This window comes from Leptonychotes weddellii, chromosome 14 (genome assembly GCF_054177405.1).
Source record: "Leptonychotes weddellii isolate Sample4059 chromosome 14, ASM5417740v2, whole genome shotgun sequence".
Classification (NCBI taxonomy): domain Eukaryota; kingdom Metazoa; phylum Chordata; class Mammalia; order Carnivora; family Phocidae; genus Leptonychotes; species Leptonychotes weddellii.
Window position 1 is genome coordinate 35,795,609 of NC_138382.1, and position 17,010 is coordinate 35,812,618.

General features: G+C 39.0%; 1 protein-coding gene and 1 pseudogene across 1 annotated transcript in view; one reads left to right on the forward strand and one right to left on the reverse strand.

Annotated features, from left to right (window-relative positions):
- The window catches only part of ADAMTSL1 (ADAMTS like 1), a 659,580-nt gene that overhangs the window by 247,931 nt on the left and 394,639 nt on the right, over positions 1 to 17,010 (forward strand). The window lies entirely within an intron of this gene.
- Positions 271 to 1,964, reverse strand: LOC145716932 (akirin-1 pseudogene; annotated as a pseudogene).

The window sequence follows — 17,010 nt, forward strand, 5'->3', positions numbered from 1 at the left end:
TCCATTGGACATTCTTTCCTGCTTTGTCAAAGATTAGTTGACCATAGAGTTGAGGGTCTATTTCTGGGCTCTCTCTTCTGTTCCATTGATCTATGTGCCTGTTTTTGTGCCAGTACCATACTGTCTTGATGATGACAGCTTTGTAATAGAGCTGGAAGTCCGGAATTGTGATGCCACCAGCTTTGCTTTTCTTTTTCAACATTCCTTTAGTTATTCGGGGTCTTTCCTGGTTCCATACAAATTTTAGGATTATTTGTTCCATTTCATTTCTTATAGAACTCTGCTTGGGGAAACTCCATTTGTTGAGTGCCACTGAGGGCATATTTTGCTAAACTGCTGCTCCAGGTATTTTTGTTTGGAAAATCTATCACAGTAGGGCATAGCTGTTTATTGGATGAGCAGAAAAGAAAAATATGCTTGTGGCAACCAGAAAGTTTTAAGGTCTTTCAAGTTGTATAAAATGGACCTGCAGAAACATTTAAGTGTTCTCAGGATGCAAAGTTGGTGCTGAAATGTGATATCAAACCAGTTGCAAAAAGTGTACAGCAGCCATCTCTTGAGGTCAAACCTGGTACCAAATAGGCAAGAAAGCTTCAGGATACGTAGCTTGTTGGCCTTGTCCCATATCGTTGCATAATCTGATCATGTGTGAATTTCACAAAAGATTCATATTCTGCTAGTTTGGTATCGAGGATTTGCTCATACTCTTCCCGAATTTTATCTTCATAGTCTTTTAAGAGACGCTCACATATTATTCCGACTTCTCAGAGGGTAAAGGTGGGCTGGTCCTTCTTTATCCAGGAGGAACCTGGAGAAGTAGGTGCTGTGAGTGCTGAGGAATGAGGCTGACTTTCCAAAGTACAAGCTTCACTCTGATTAAGAACAACTTCTAAATGTCTCCACCTTTGATAACGACTATATTCTTGTTTTATGTTCAGAAAAATTTGTTCTGGTGTTGGAAGGCGCCGCTTGCTGCCGGGCGGGGCGGGCTGCAGATTTGGCGGTGGGGTCTGCGACTGGAGAAACGGTGGAGGCTTGGCGTCCAGGGGCCTGAGGCCCAGAGTGGGGCTGGGCAGAGGGGCGCAGCGCCGCCGCTTCCCGGAACCAGGGCTCAGCAGAGCCACCTCGAACTCCATGGGCCGCTTCAACGTCGCCCTGCACGCCATGCTGCTGAGGGGCCAGGGACCGGGAGCTGACGCGGAGGTAACTGCGGCCCAACCTCCAGCTCCTCCGCGGAGCTCGCAAGCCTAGCCCTCACTTATTCCTCTTAGTTGTGCTTTCTGAAGTATTTGGTTTCTGGGAAATTCTCTTTTTTTTAGGCCAGTCAGCCAAACAATGAAAAAAACTTTTTTTTTCACTTGTATTTGTCTAGTATTTTCAGGTTTGCTGTACTAGGACGATTTCTCTGAGCATCATGTCCACCAAATTATTGGGAAGGGAAACCTCTACTCTCATAAATAGAATTGCTAAACACCACTTGATTTTTTGTGCACATGGACTCATGGTTACCAATATATATATCCGTTATTGTATTGAATCAAATACAGTGAGGCACCCAACACTTAGTAGGTGCACAGTAAATGACAGTTGAATAAATGATAGTCTCAAGGTTGATATATTTACATAAAGCTACTTTCCCTATATTACATTGTCCCATATTTCTATGATTTTTGGTGCTCATATTATTTTTTTGTCTCCCTCTCAATCATCAAGCTTCCTTTCTTGTACCTACCTAAAGGAACACCTCACTTCCTGACTCTAACATTTACCAACTTTTCCCCTAGAATGTGTTTAAAATCGCCTTCTATTCTACTTGTAAAAGTAACATATTTTGAAAAGAAGAAAATAGGTAGCACTTGAAATCCCATCTCCCAGATATAATCACTACTCAAACTCTAACAATTCCCTCTTGCCTTTTTGTCTGTGTGTGTCCCATCTATCTGAGATTGCCCTCATGCGCCAGTAAAAGGGAAGAGAGAGCACTTTACCCAGCAGGCTGAAGAGATTCCTCAGAGCTCCTGTCAGTTGACAAAGGGCATGGAGCAGATGGAGCTTCTCCCTTTCTGAAACTATGGTTCTTCCCAGAAAGCAATGCTGATGTAAGAATGACTCAGTTAAACAACTGCATTGTTTATTATTGTAATAGAATTTATCAGTGACAAAAAATAAATAAAATTCAGTCAGGAGCAGACTCATGCTGTCAGACTTTAAAGTATATTTTATATTTAATTCAAGTTCTCGAGCTTCATTACATTCTTCTTTGTAGTGTACATAAACTTCTCAGATCTTCCCATACAGTAGGCTATCTAGGACATAAGGGGCCATCCTTCTAATTATTTCCTCATTTGCTTATAGATTTTCTCATTTTAATACTATCACCATAAATGGGTATAAAGTGCATGTATTATCACATTTCTACTGTTGGACCCTGGATACAGTTGAGAGTTTACTATACTGACAATCTTATATCCTACTTTTTCATTTAATAACATAGGACATAAGACTATTACCATATAATTATTTTAATAAATGTACAGCATTCTGTCATATTGCTGTTCTGTGATTTATTTTCCAGTATTTTTCTGTTGAATTTTCCCCAATATTTTACTGTTGCAAATACCTCATTATGAACATCTTCATGCATAAAGCTTTTTCTACATTTCCGATCTTTTTAAAGTACATAAATCTGTTCCTATGAACTACTCATTTGCTGCTTCTAAACTGCCCTGGGGTAAGAAATTTGATAAATAAGCTTGTTAGAAGTAAAGCTAAATTAAAAGTCAATAGGCTCTGAAGAAAGATTAAATTCATGGATTAAATTCAAGTCAATTTGTGACTTTTTTTTTGCTTTCCCCTTAGCTTTTTAAATTTAAATTAAATTTAGTTTCAGGGGTAGGATTTAGTGATTCATCAGTTGCATATAACACCTAGTGCTCATTACATCAAGTGCCCATCACCCAATTACTCCATCCCCCCACCCACTTCCCCTCCAGCAACACTCAGTTTGTTTTCTGTAGTTAAGAGTCTCTTATGGTTTACCTCCCTCTGTTTTTATCTTACTTTATTTTTCCTTCCCTTCCCCTATGTTCATGTTTTGTTTCTTAAATTCCACATACAAGTGAAATCATATGGTATTTGTTTTTCTTTGACTGACTTATTTTGCTTAGCATAATACCCTCTAGTTCCATCCATGTCATTGCAATAGCAAGATTTCATTCTTTTTGATTGCCGAGTAATACTCCATTGCATGATTTGTGTGTGTGTGTGTGTGTGTGTGTGTATACACCCCACATTTTTTTTATCTATTCATCTGTTGATGGACATCTGGGCTCTTTCCATATTTTGGCTATGGTGGACATTGCTTCCATAAACATTGGGGTGCATGTGCCCCTTCGAATCACTATTTTTGTATCCTTTGGATAAATCCCTAGTAGTGCAATTGCTGGGTCATAGGGTAGTTCTGTTTTTATTTTTTATTTTTATTTTTTTAATTTAATTTTATTTTTTTTAAAGATTTTATTTATTTATTTGACAGAGAGAGAGCACAAGCAGGGGGAGCAGCAGAGGGAGAGGGAGAAGCAGGCTCCCCGCCGAGCAGGGAGCCCGATGCGGGGCTCGATCCCAGGACCCTGGGACCATGACCTGAGCCGAAGGCAGACGCTTAACCGACTGAGCCACCCAGGCACCCCGGGTAGTTCTGTTTTTAACTTTTTAAAGAACCTTCATATTGTTTTCCAGAGTGGCTGCACCAATCTGCATTCCCACCAACAGTGTAAGAGGGTTCCCCTTTCTCCGCATCCTCGCTGACATCTGTTGTTTCCTGAGTTGTTCATTTTAGCCATTCTGACCAGTGTGAGGTAGTATCTCATTGTAATTTTGATTTGTATTTCCCTGATGATGAGTGATGTTGAGCATTTTTTCATGTGTCTATTGGCCATTTGTATGTCTTCTTTGGAGAAATGTCTGTTCATGTCTTCTGCCCATTTCTTGGCTGATTTCTTGTTTTTTGGGTGTTGAGTTTGATAAGTTCTTTATAGATTTTATATATTCATCCTGCCCGTCAGGACTTCGTGAAATTTTGATGTCAGAAAAGCCTATTGTGTCCCATCTCCTCCACCCCTACTCCTCAGCCCCCAATCCTACTTCCACACTGGTCCACGTGTTGAATGTGGTTTAATAAATGCCTTCCCCCAAAATGAGGCACTAAATTGCTATAGACCTGTGTGAAAAGCAAAAGACATTTCATAGCTCAAATTGTTAATGTGGTTTGGAAAGGCATAGGCATAAAGTAAAACCTCATTCGTAAAGATCCCACTGAGTCATTATTTATATATCATTTATGCTAGGCAAAAACTTACTTTGTCCTAACAGGCATCTCCATAATGGAAATAAATAATGTAAGCCTTTTTAAAGCTTAATGTTTACAAAAAGTATATATTTATCCATTAGATGTATCTTTGATAAAAAACCTTCTACTGGGCAATTCCTTGTTAGCACAGTATGAATTACTCTTTGTATTTGAAAGCAATAAAATCATATTTTTCTAAAATATTAAAAAATGCTGAATTATGACCCCTTCAGATGATCCTCAATTATTCTAATTACTGAGTTTCTATAGTATTTACTCAGTAAAAATGTTGCTTTGCTCAGAAACATTTTTAATAATGCTAAGGATAATTAATGCAGAAAAGAAAAAAAATGAGTTTGGCTCCTGGCCAGTTAAAATTAAATATGATCATTTGTGGAATAATTATTATTTTGCACAGTTTAGCTAAAATCCCTAGATACTTAGCTTGCTTTATTCTCGCCTAAGGTATATATTAAAATATCTATTTGTGAACTGAAGGCATATGTTTTGGTTATGTTTATGTCTGATTGATCTTCTTTTTCTCTCTATACTTATTTGCTACACCAGATAGGTGGGTATTGATTTCATAGTAAAATTTATGTTTTGAGAATAAAGGTTTGTGTTTGGTAGGCACACAGCTAATGTTTTCTTCAGTTGTACCTGCCTTTTATAAAGAGAGTGGTAGTGAGGTCAAAGTAGCAGCAGAGAATTAAAGAGAGCATCTTTTCTTTTTTTGTAGTTGACATGCAAAATTATCTTAATTTCAGGGGTACAACATAGTGATTTGACACTTATATACATTGGGAAGTGATCGCCACTATAAATCTAACTACCACCTGTCTCCATACAAAGTTGTTACAATATTATTGTCTCTATTGCCTGTGCTGCATGTTGCATACCCATGACTCATTTATTTTATAACTAGAAGTTTGTACCTTTGAATCCCCTTCCCCTATTCGCCCATTCTCCCACCCCACTCCCCTGTGGCTACAACCAATTTGTTGTCTGTGTTTATGAGTCTCTTTCTGTTTTGTTTGTTCATATTTTTTAGATTCCACAAATAAATGAAATTATATGGTATTTATCTTTCTCTGTGTGGCTTATTTCACTTAGCATAGCACCCTCTAGTCCAGAAATTGTAATCTTTGAGGTAACTTTATGTTTCATAGTGTTTCTGATCGTGAAAAGATATTCATACCCTTCACCCTCGTAGCCCATCTCTACCAAATCCACTTCCCTTCCTGCCCTTCTTCTCCTGGCCTTGCTGTTCTTCTGGTCATCCAGGTTGGAAATGACAGTTCTTTTCTGCCACCACCCCGCCCCCCCCATTCAGTCTGGCTTCAGTTCTTATAGCTGCTTCAGTTCATCATCCTCATGCTTTCTACCAGCTAAGGGTCTTCTCCATCTTTCCTAGATGGTTGTCATATCCTGGTTAGTCTTTGGTTTCAAGAGCCTCCCATCTCTTTCTGAACATTTTTATTTCTGTTCTTTCTTATAAGAATTCTAACCATGTCTTTGCCCTACTCGTTAATCTTCACCTGCCTTAGCATAGCCTGTGAGGCTCTCCTCATTCAGCCTTCACCTGTCTTTCCAGACCTATCTCCTCCTGCTTGGTTTATCCATAGGGCCAACTTATCTACCAGGTATGATAGCACAGTACCTAGGGCCCAAAATGCTCTTTGGGGTTCATGACAATATTATAATTTTAATGAATTATAAAATTAGAAGAAAAAATGAATATAATGGTAATAATAATCATGAATTCAGACTGAATATATTTAGCTTTATACCAACACAGCTGTAAAATATAATTTTTAATAAGGTTTCTAATGGAGGAATGGGTCCACAAATGCAAAAGTGCCTAAGGCCATGAAAACAATAATGCATCCCTGTTTGCATACATTAAATTCTGGCCCCATTAGATTTCTCATTGTTCCTCACACACCGTTCATGCTTTCTTGTTTTCATCACTGTTATTCTCTGTACCTAGAAGTCATAGTCAGACTTAACCCACCCAGTTTTTCCTAAGAAAACTGTACCCAAACTTAAAAGCACAAATAGCTATTTTTCCCTCATCTTCCCTACCCTCCATCTATTTTATATCTATCCTAAATCACGTATTTTACATTCTCATCCATTTTTTAACTCAGCAATGATTTACTGAACACCTACTATGTATCAGGCTTTATACAGGAGGAGTCTAAGAGGAATAAAACACCCAATTCTCAATGGGTTCTCATCTCAATGGTATGCCTAAAATGCTCTTTAGGTTTCTCTGCTGCCTATTAAAAACTTAGCTTGAAAGTGTCTTTTGAAACCTTCCCTAACACCCCAGGCAACAATGATCACTCTATCTCCTCCATTCCCACAGGATGTTTAGATGGCATGTATTATATCATATAATATATTATAATTGTTTCAGAATGAGACAGTAAAAGGTATGGTTGGTAATTTCTTGAGGATACTGTGTCTTCCTTCATTTTTGAGTCACAGAGCCTGGCCTATAGAAGGGTGTCAAGGCATGTTTATTAATTAAGTCACTGAAAGAATAATGAAGTCAGTTTTTTGGAACTCAGAACATATTTTTCCATTTTACTATAGAAACACTGTACAAGGAGTTAACTCTTCTAGTCCAGCTTGCAAATGACTAACCAATAGCACAAATGAAATAAAATCCAATAGACCTGTTCCACCTAAAAGCCATGGGTTGTGTAATAATGTTTCTATGCAGAAGTTATTCAAAATATGAGTGAAGTATATAACAAATCCTTCTTTCTTGGAGAGAGGATATTGGCTTTGGCTGGCTGGTGGAAGTGGGAGAAAAGTCTTCCAGACCTTAAGATCTGATGATGGTACCTGTATGGCTTGGATTCCAAACTCTAAAAAGGTTGGCTATAGGCATATGGATATAAAAGGACCAGAAAAATAGAGCCTTGAAGGAAATGGTGCAACTAGAAACTCATTTATTTAAAAAAAAAAAAATCCTATCCCCAACCCTCACTACCACTCCTGACCAAGGCAAAGGCCAAGTCCTCTTAGCCTGCCTGAATCTGTGTTCTCGTGTAAAGGCAAATTCTACTCTTTCTATTCTCATATCTCTCTCAGGAAATAGATGTAGAGTTGGGATTGAATAGTTCCATTGTTTATTTCTCTGTTTCCCTTAAGATTCAATCATTGGCTTTAAACAGCAAGTGTTTGCCTCCTTACTAGGCTACTTCCTTGGTCTCAACCTAACAAACTACCCTTAGTATTCTTAGCACGTTTGTGTGCAAATCTTAACAATCCTTCTGTGCTTACAGATCCTGTCTATTTTTTATATTCATCCTTGATTATCAATCCTTCCTTCGATCTTTCTAAAGGGCCTTTTGGTATTTAAATTCACCACTGCCTCTCATGCCAGTATGTCCTGGTTGGCATCATCATCAGAAAGCTGCCATTCATGACATCCATACTAGTTGCCAGTGCTTTGCAAAGTGTTTCAAATGTATCATCTCATTTAATTTCACATCAAAGCACAAAAAAAATTGTCAGTTTCCAGGACAAATCTGTTTCCCCCCCAAGCCTTCTCTAATCCCTTATCTGCTTTATGTATGTATGTATCTATCTATCTATCTATCTATTTTTCTTGAAATATAATTGACATACAACATTATATTAGTTCCAGGTGTATAACATGATTCATTATTTGTATAGATTGTGAAATGATCACCACAATAAATCTGGTTATCCATCACCACACAGTTACAATTTTTTTTTCTTGTGATGAGAACTTCTAAGACTCTCTTAACAACTTTCAAATATACAGTACAGTATTATTAATTCTAGTTGCCAGGCTGTACATTATATCTCTAGGACTTATTTATTTTGTAACTGGGAATCTGTACCTTTTGACCTCCCATCTGCTTAACATTCATCTAAAGCACTTACAGTATTCCACATTGTCTTTGTAATGTCTTCCAGATCTTAACACTTAATATGGTCTGGATCTCAAACTCTAGAAAAGTTGGTAATGGGCACATATGAATAGAAGGACCAGAACTAACTCCAGGGCTTTCGAAGGAGTAGCTGATGGAGACCAGAGCCTCTTGTTGGTTTACACATGCATTTTTCTTCATGCGAAGGGGAAATACTGTCATCCTAAATGAAACTTTCTAGAGATAGTGATATCTCCATGGAGTTCAGAATGACAATTGGAAGCTGACTGGGAGAAATGAGGAGAAAGGGCCCCTTGGGGCAAAGAACAATGTGAGGAAAGATCTGGAAGCCAGAGAGGTCATGGCATACTTGAGGAAGTGCCCTCACCTGACAGGAACATAGAATCCAAAGGGGAAAACAGAGATGAATAGTGTCCTGGCACATATAGGTGCTCAGTAAATATGAATATATGAACACATGAACAAGACTGAAGAGAGATGTACCATCAAATCCATCTTCCCTACAATCTAGAGAGGAGTTATTGTTAAGAGGGATCAGTAGAGCCATATGCATATCAGATGTCATCTGCGGACTGGAAAGATAATACAGAATGTTTCAAACATATATGCATACTTTTTTGTCAAACAGTATTATGATTAGTTCATAAAACACAAGTTCAAATAAGAGGATTACTGAACTCATGTAGCCTTTTGTCATAAATTGTAGGCAATAGATGTTAAAATTACATGTATTCTCATGCAAGTGGCTGGGAATATAGTTTGTATTAAATTCTAATTAAAAGGCTGAAATTTACTAATCTAATTTCCTTCTATACCTAGTTTGTTGAGAGTCTTTATGATGAAGAGGTGTTGAATTTTGTCAAGTGCTTTTTCTGCATCTATTGGGATAATTGTGTGGTTTTTATCCTTCTATCTGTTAATGTGGTATATCACATCAATTGATTTTTGTATGTTGATGAAAGTCACTAATCTGGAATACACACTCATGTCTAATACTCTTCCTCTGGGACATTTTCCTATTCTCCAACCACACACCATTTATCAATTTTGTTTAACTCTGTGTTAGGGTACCACATCCTTTCTTGTACCTCCTCACCAGACTGGACAAAGCTTTCTCACACTGGACTTGTCAGCACCAGCTCTATCTTCCTTGATGTCTTTTTTGTAACCCCAGGCCATTTTTCTGCTTTTCTTTCAGGAGAACTACTTAGAAATAACCATTGCCCACTCTTCCTACTGTCTACTTCTCTGGACTCTCTGATATCAAATCTTCCAGACATGTTCTCTATCACTATTTCCATTTTCACTCATCTCTTTCTCTCTTAATCTCATTTTAGTTAGGCTTTCACCCTCACCATTCCACTAAAACTATCCTTGTCAAGGTCTCTTACCAGTGGTTTTCATATTGTTAAGCCCTATGGCCAGTTGCCTACTCTGTGACCTGGCAGTAGCATTTGACCTATTGACCAATAATCCTCCCTAGATTCTTTTTGCACTTAGCTTCCAGAATAACCATTCTCTTGGCTTTCCTTCTACTTCTCTGGCTGTTCTAACTTTTTTTTTTTCTTGTTCCTTCTCACATCCAGAGCTCAAAACTTGGATTGTTTCTTTATTTACTTGCATGCCTTTGGGATCTCAGTCAGTCTTGTGGCTTGAAATATGATTAATCCAGTGAGACTAGTAAAATTTCCTTCTGCTCTGAACCTCTCCCCTAAATTCCCAACTGGTGTATCCACCTGCTTACCTGATAGCTCCACTTGGATATCTATGAGGGATCTCCTGATCTTCTCCCCATGCCAATTTGTGGCCACTCTATCCTTCCAGTTACTCAAGCCAAAAACCTTCAAGTCATATTTGATACATCTTGGCCAGGCCTACAGCAAATTCTTTTGGTTCTACCTTCAAAATATATCCTAAATCTTGCCCCCTTTACCCATACTACTACCACTCTGGTCTAAGCCGATAGCACTTCTGGCCAGGAGGCAATAGTCTCCTAATGGTTTTCCATGCCTCCATCCTCACCTTTGCCCCTAGAGCTTGTTCTCAAGACAGTAGTCAGAGTGTAATAGAGTGATATTGTCAAAACACAAGTCAGATCATGTCACCCCTCGGCTCTCCGTTTCATTCAAAGTAAAACCCAAAGTTGGAGCAGTGGCTATAGGGCCCTATGGAAGCCAGTCTCCTGTTTCCTCCCGACTTTTTTCTCTTCTCTTCTTCCCCAGCTCGCTCTGCTCTGGCCACACTGGTTTCTTTAATAGTCCCCAAATATGCCTGCCTGGTCCTTTGAACTTGCTGTTCTCTCTACTTGGACTACTTTTCCCCAGATATCCACATAGGTTGCCCCCTTGCCCAATTCAAATGCTCTTTGGTAAGTTGCCTTTTTGATTTTTTGGCCCTCTCTGACGGCTCTATTTAAATCACAACTTCCTATTCTGGGTTGCAACTCTCCATCTCCTTTGCTTGTTTTATATGTCCCCATTTATCACTTCTCTATCATTTATTCAGTTATCTTGTTCATTCCATAAAGGTATTATGTTTGTCCTTTTTTCCCCCCCCACTGCTGTATATGTAGGGTCCAGGAAAGTGTCTAGTGCATAGTTGAAGCTCACTAAATATTTGTTGGTTGAATGAGTGAATTGGATGGAATACATATTTATACTCAGACCTCTAGAGTTTGACTCACTCACCTTCCTTCTGTTTCCACTCTGAATCATCCTGTCAAATACAATGTTTGAGTCACCAGGCCTCTTTTTCTTTCTGAATTTATATGACAGCAGTGTCACTATTATCCCAGTATTTTTTGTCATCTTTATTTAGAGAAACAGCATCTTGCTCAAGTGTACAGTAGGACCTGTTAGAACAGCCACTCTGGTTACGGAGAAAACCGGCTTTCGTGTTTCCATATATTAATATATTTTATAAACAGAATATGTGCATCTCTTCTGGAAGGTTCTGGTAGCATACAGATGGGACTTGAGGAGGATCATGACAACTAAATTTTTATGGTATTTTATAGTTCCCCAAAGACAAAGGTAGGGCAGGCATTATGATTGCCATCTCTGTGTCCCATCCAGGGAAACTCTATGAGGTTTCTGTTTGTCGAACACAGAGCTGGTCGGTGCTAAAATTAAAACAATGACTTCAGCCTGTAGAAACCATGTATTTTTAACAGAATAAAATAACAAGAACCTCCTTAGATGGCAGCATACACACACAAAAAAGGTTTACTTACCTAGAGAGCACCTTATTCTTTTTGTCATGAATTCACTGTTCTGTATTTTAGCATAAAATAAAATTTCTTCTGTAGCATCAAGGTAATATTCATGGTAGAGAAATTGGAAAATACAGAAATATGAAAAAATTAAAGTAACCTCTACCTCCATTAGTAAAAGGTAATAGCCATAAACATTTTGGTGAATTTTGTCTTATTTCTATGTATTTATCATATGATTTACTTAATAAAATTAGGATCATGCTACGAGTCTACATTTTTATGGGGCTTTTCCAGAGAATTGAAAGATACCTTATTTACTGATTCATTCATTCAATAAATTGGGTACCCACTATATGCCAGGGAGTTTTCTAGACACTGGGTTTGTTTCATGAACAAAAAGACTTATTCTCTTCCCTCTGAAATCTAACAAAATTGTGAGGTGAGACAGACAGCAAACAAAGAGAGAAAGCATTGCAAAATGTGAGCTGCTATGAAGAAAATGAATAAGGAATGATGAGAGAGGAAAAACAGCCCTTGAAAATATTATGAGAAAGGATGATGAGAGAGAGAAGCCATCAATCCCTAAAGGTTGGGAAGTAGCCAGTTATGGGACATGCTAGGGAAATAGCATTCCCAAAAGAGGGAACTGAGAAAAGTCTGTATGGCCCTGGATGGCCATTGAGAGGAAGAGTGGTGTGTCATGGGGCGCCTGGGTGGCTCAGTTGATTAAGCATCTGCCTTCGGCTCAGGTCGTGATCCCAGGGTCCCGGGATCGAGCCCCGCATCGGGCTCCCTGCTCAGTGGGAAGCCTGCTTCTCCCTCTCCTCCCTGCTCCTGCTCTCTCTTGGTATCTCCATTTCTCTCTCTCTCTCTCCAATAAATAAAGAAAATCATTTAAAAAAAAAAGAGTGGTGTGCCATGCTGTGGGGATTTGACTTTATTCTAAAAATTGTGAGAAGTCCTTGAAATCTGTTAAGAATGGAAATGACATGCCCCAGTGAATGCTTTTAAAACTGTACTTGACTGTGATGGGCAGAAGTGAGAAGACCCGTTCACGGCACTAATGGCTTGGAACAGGCTGGTGGCAAGGCTGATGGAGAGAGGTGGATCAGACCTGACAACTATCTCACAGGTGGAGAGGACAAGACTTGCTGAAGGGATGGATGGGGAGGGCGAGAGTGAGAGAAAGGAAGGAAACAAGGATGACTTCTACATTTCTGGCATGAGCAACTGGGTGTCTGGTGGGCTGGCGATGCCATTTACTGAACTGGGGAAGTCTGGGAGAAAAACATGTTGGCAGGAGAAGGAGCGTGAGAAGGGGGTGTAAGATGAATCAGGAGTGTGGTTTGAAACCTGTTAAATTTGAGATACTTGGAAGACATCCAGGCAGAGATGTTGGAGAGGTAGTTCGATGGTAGCAGTTAAAAATAGAAGTAGAAAGGGAGGAAACTGACATTTCTTGAGCATTTGTAAGACCTAGATACTGCGTGTATGTGGTTTAACACTCCCCAGGCATAAGTAAGCCCGTTTAATAGAGAAACCAAAAATCAGAGTGACCCTAAATGTGACTAGTGGGACTACAAGGCCAAGACTTGAATCCTCCTTTGCCTGGCTCCAAAATCCAGTTTCCACCCACCGAGACTGACAGTTGTTCCCATTTGATTAACATTTAACTGAGCTAGACGTGGCTAGAGGGACAATCAATTAACCATGCTTTAGGAACATTTAAGAATATAGCAGTACACTTCCTCATTTAATACAGCAAATTAGGGGTGCCTGAGTGGCTCAGTTGGTTAAGCATCTGCTTTTGGCTCAGGTCATGATCCCAGGGTCCCGGGATCGAGTTCCGCATCGGGCTCCCTGCTCAGCAGGAAGCCTGCTTCTCTTTCTCCTGCTCCCCCTGCTTGTGCTCTCTCTCTCTCTGTCAGATAAATAAATAATATCTTAATACAGCAAATTATAAAATGTCTGCCTGTGCATGATTGAGAACTAGATTTGTCCTCAGACAGTCCCATCGCCTCACTTCCCAGTCTTCTATGAAATGTGTCAACTATGTTGCCACAACAGCTCAAGCACCAAATTTTCCATGCATATTTTTAAATAAATGTTTTATTTTTACATAATTTTAGATTCCTGAAAACTTTGTAAAGTTAGTACAGAGTTCCCATATATACCCCACACCTAGACTCCCCTGTGGCTAACATCTTATATGACTATGGTACATTTGTCAGAAATAAGGAACTGCCATTAGTCCATTATTACTCATTAAATTCTAAACATGATTCTGGTTCACAGGGTTTCCCCTAATACCATCCAAGATACTACATTATATTTAGGCATCATGTATCCTTAGGATCCTTTTGGCTCAGAGAGATTCTCAGATTTTCCTTGTTTTTCATGACCTTGACAGTGTTGAAGAGTATGAGTCAGGTATTTTGTGGAATTTCTGCAATTCCAGTTTGTCTGGTGATGTGATCATAGCTAGCCTGGTGTTAGGGTTCGTGGGAGGAACACTACAGAGGGGCGTGCCCTCCCCTTCACCTCATGTCACAGGTACCTGCTATTGATAAGACATTAATCATGATGTTGACTTTGATCACTAGGCTGAGGTAGTACTTGCCAGATTTCTTCACTGTAAAGTTACTACCTCCGTCTCATGGGTCATATTTTAAATGTCAGGGATTTCCTTCATGTGCTTCTAGAGCTGACATATTGTACCTACACAGGTATTCATTTTGACAATGAATAACATATTGAGTATACTTGCCAATTACCTTGAAACAACCCCATGTGTCATAATATCTCCATTTTATATGTGAGGGGAAAAAACCTACTCAAGCTGAGACATTACATAACTTGCCTCCAGTTGCACAGCTGTCCCCCCCAGGCAGCGTGATTCTATGCCCATCTTTCAAGGGTGGAGCTGACCCCATGCTCTGCCTCCTGCTTGATCTCTGCAGAGCTCACGACAGAGCAGAAAGGCCAAGCTGAGGGCCCTGAGGACTTTGTCATCCGCCTTCTGGGAATTTCTCCCTGTCTTTGGTGTTTAGTTCTCTGTTCCCCTTGCTTTTAGCATTCGTTGTTGATGATCACAACAACTAAGGAAGAAGTATATTTGCGGGTAGGATGGTACTTTTGCCAGGGTTCAACTCTTGGAAAAGAAGTCCGGAGTCTTTGATCTCTTCAGATTCTAATGGAAATGATTTTCTGAAGCCTCATAGTGATTGCTGTTTTTCTGCTTACACTCCAAGTAATCAGCACCCTCACCCCACATTATTCAGTGGTGTTTGTGCCACGTTTGTCCCACTGACACACTGTTGTGTGTAGCTACACCCATACATGTCAGATTCCAGGGCCAGGTTGAATGTCTCTCAATGAAAAGGCTCATACTGTTCACATCAAATGCTATTTCATCCTCAGCAGTACTCAGACCTACTTCCCCTTCCTGTGATAATGATGGAAAATGTGTGCTTGCACTTTTCATCAAAGTTGGGGAGAAATTCCATCCAATTGTTATTTTTAGGTTGCTAAAAGAGATAAGAAGCCACAAGTCTGTGCCCTAAATTCAGTGTGTATTCATACAGCCAAGATTAGATCTATCAAGGTAATTTATTTCAGAAGTACAGAAATTAAATTAAAGCTTTGATATATTTTCGGGAGACGATGAAGAAAAATATACATATCATTCATATATATTCTTTCGGAAAATGCAAAATACAATAGAAGCCATTGATATTCTTGAAATTCCAGGGCTATTCAGTTTCCCATAATGTGTAATACATCTTTTATCTTAAAGAATCATAAAGGATATGGTTAAGAAAATTTCATATTTATGTGCATCTCCAGTTACAGAGTCAATGGCACGCTGTTAAAATTTTCATATCTACTCCAGTGTGAGAAGCAGAATCTTTACACAGATAGTCTTTCTTCCAGAGGCTGACTCTTGTCTTACAAATTTTCAAATGGCCTACTAAATATTTAGTCACACTTTTATGTCTCCAAGTGAAGGCAGACCCAGAAAATAAACAAATACCACTTTGACTAGACATTGACTGACATTGACTATAGCCCTCCATGGGGATAACTGCCACACTGCTTTCTTTAAGAGATCTTAAATGAGTAATTCTTATGATTGTGTGGCAATTCTCTGAGATGGTCAATCTTTAATTTTATATCCCTCATATTTCTAAAAAAGATGTCACGTGTCAGCAGGTATGTCCTCCACAGCAGACCATGATTCCTTCAATGTGGGAGATGGGCCACCCAGGAATTCCATCCCTGGAATTAGCATCCTTTGCCCTGTGTCACCATGTACCCAACTGGAGTGATCTGACTTGGCATATCTGTTTACTAGCTCAGGGGTGACAACATGACAGTGGCATTTAAAGATACTGTGTACGGAAAGGATTGATTTACTCTGCACTGACACTTTTAGATCCATTTACATCAACATTTCTGTTCTTATTTTCCCACTATTCTCATATTCCATGTTCTACTGTTTACCTGAGTTGCTTTTGGCATTTTGGGAAGTGTTTGGTACTTTTTATGTATATGTTATGGAAAAAGCACTTTGAGCTCTTCAGAGGAAAATCACTATCTAAATCTTATAAAACTAAAATATCCTCTTGTACGGAAACCTAATACAGACTGCCTCTGAGATACATATATTTGATTTATTTCTATGTCATATAAATGAAATGTGGGTATGTAGAGAAATTTAAGTAATCAACTGAATCTTTTTTTGTTGTACTCTGCTGCATTTGAAAAGATTTTGTAACCCTGATAAATTGTCCTATTTTACATAGAGCATGAATACTTAATGATACATTATACTAAATACTATACTAAATAGTAAATGGTTCTCCCTTTGTCACATTTTTATTTTAAACTTTGTATTTGATGCATCTTTTTGTTAAGACAAAGCAAGATTAAATTTAATTGTTCTACTAAAAGTTATGATTGTTTTTTTCATTCATTCCTTGAACCTTTCATGTACCAGGCCATGAGCCAGGCACACTAGAACATGCCTGGGAAGTAGGCAGAATGCCGGGATTCAGCCATTGCTCACATTTTATCGCCCTCTAGAGACCAAAAGAAGGAGCTTCGATCACCTTCTCTGAAGAACTATTTCTCTGAAAAAAGCCACGTTAATTCTACAGTTCTGATTTTGATTCACAGTTCTAGGAGACGTTGACTATAGCCCTCCATGGGAATAATGGCCACACAGCTTTCTTTAAGAACTCTTAAATGAGTTATTCTTATGATTGTGTGGCAGTTCTCTGAGATGGTCAAGATTCTCACATAAAATTTTAAAATGGGGTAAATTTTAATAGAGAAAAAAAGAACCAGTGCACTTACAGTGATTCCATTTCTATGGTTTTCAGTGAGCGAGTGACTCATTTATAACTCAGGGAGGAGGACATGCTTAGTGGGAACCAAACTCCTTTGTGCCGGCCACCCAGGACAGCGGGGGGAGCTGGGCTTTGGGGCCACCCTTGGGTTCAAATCTTGCC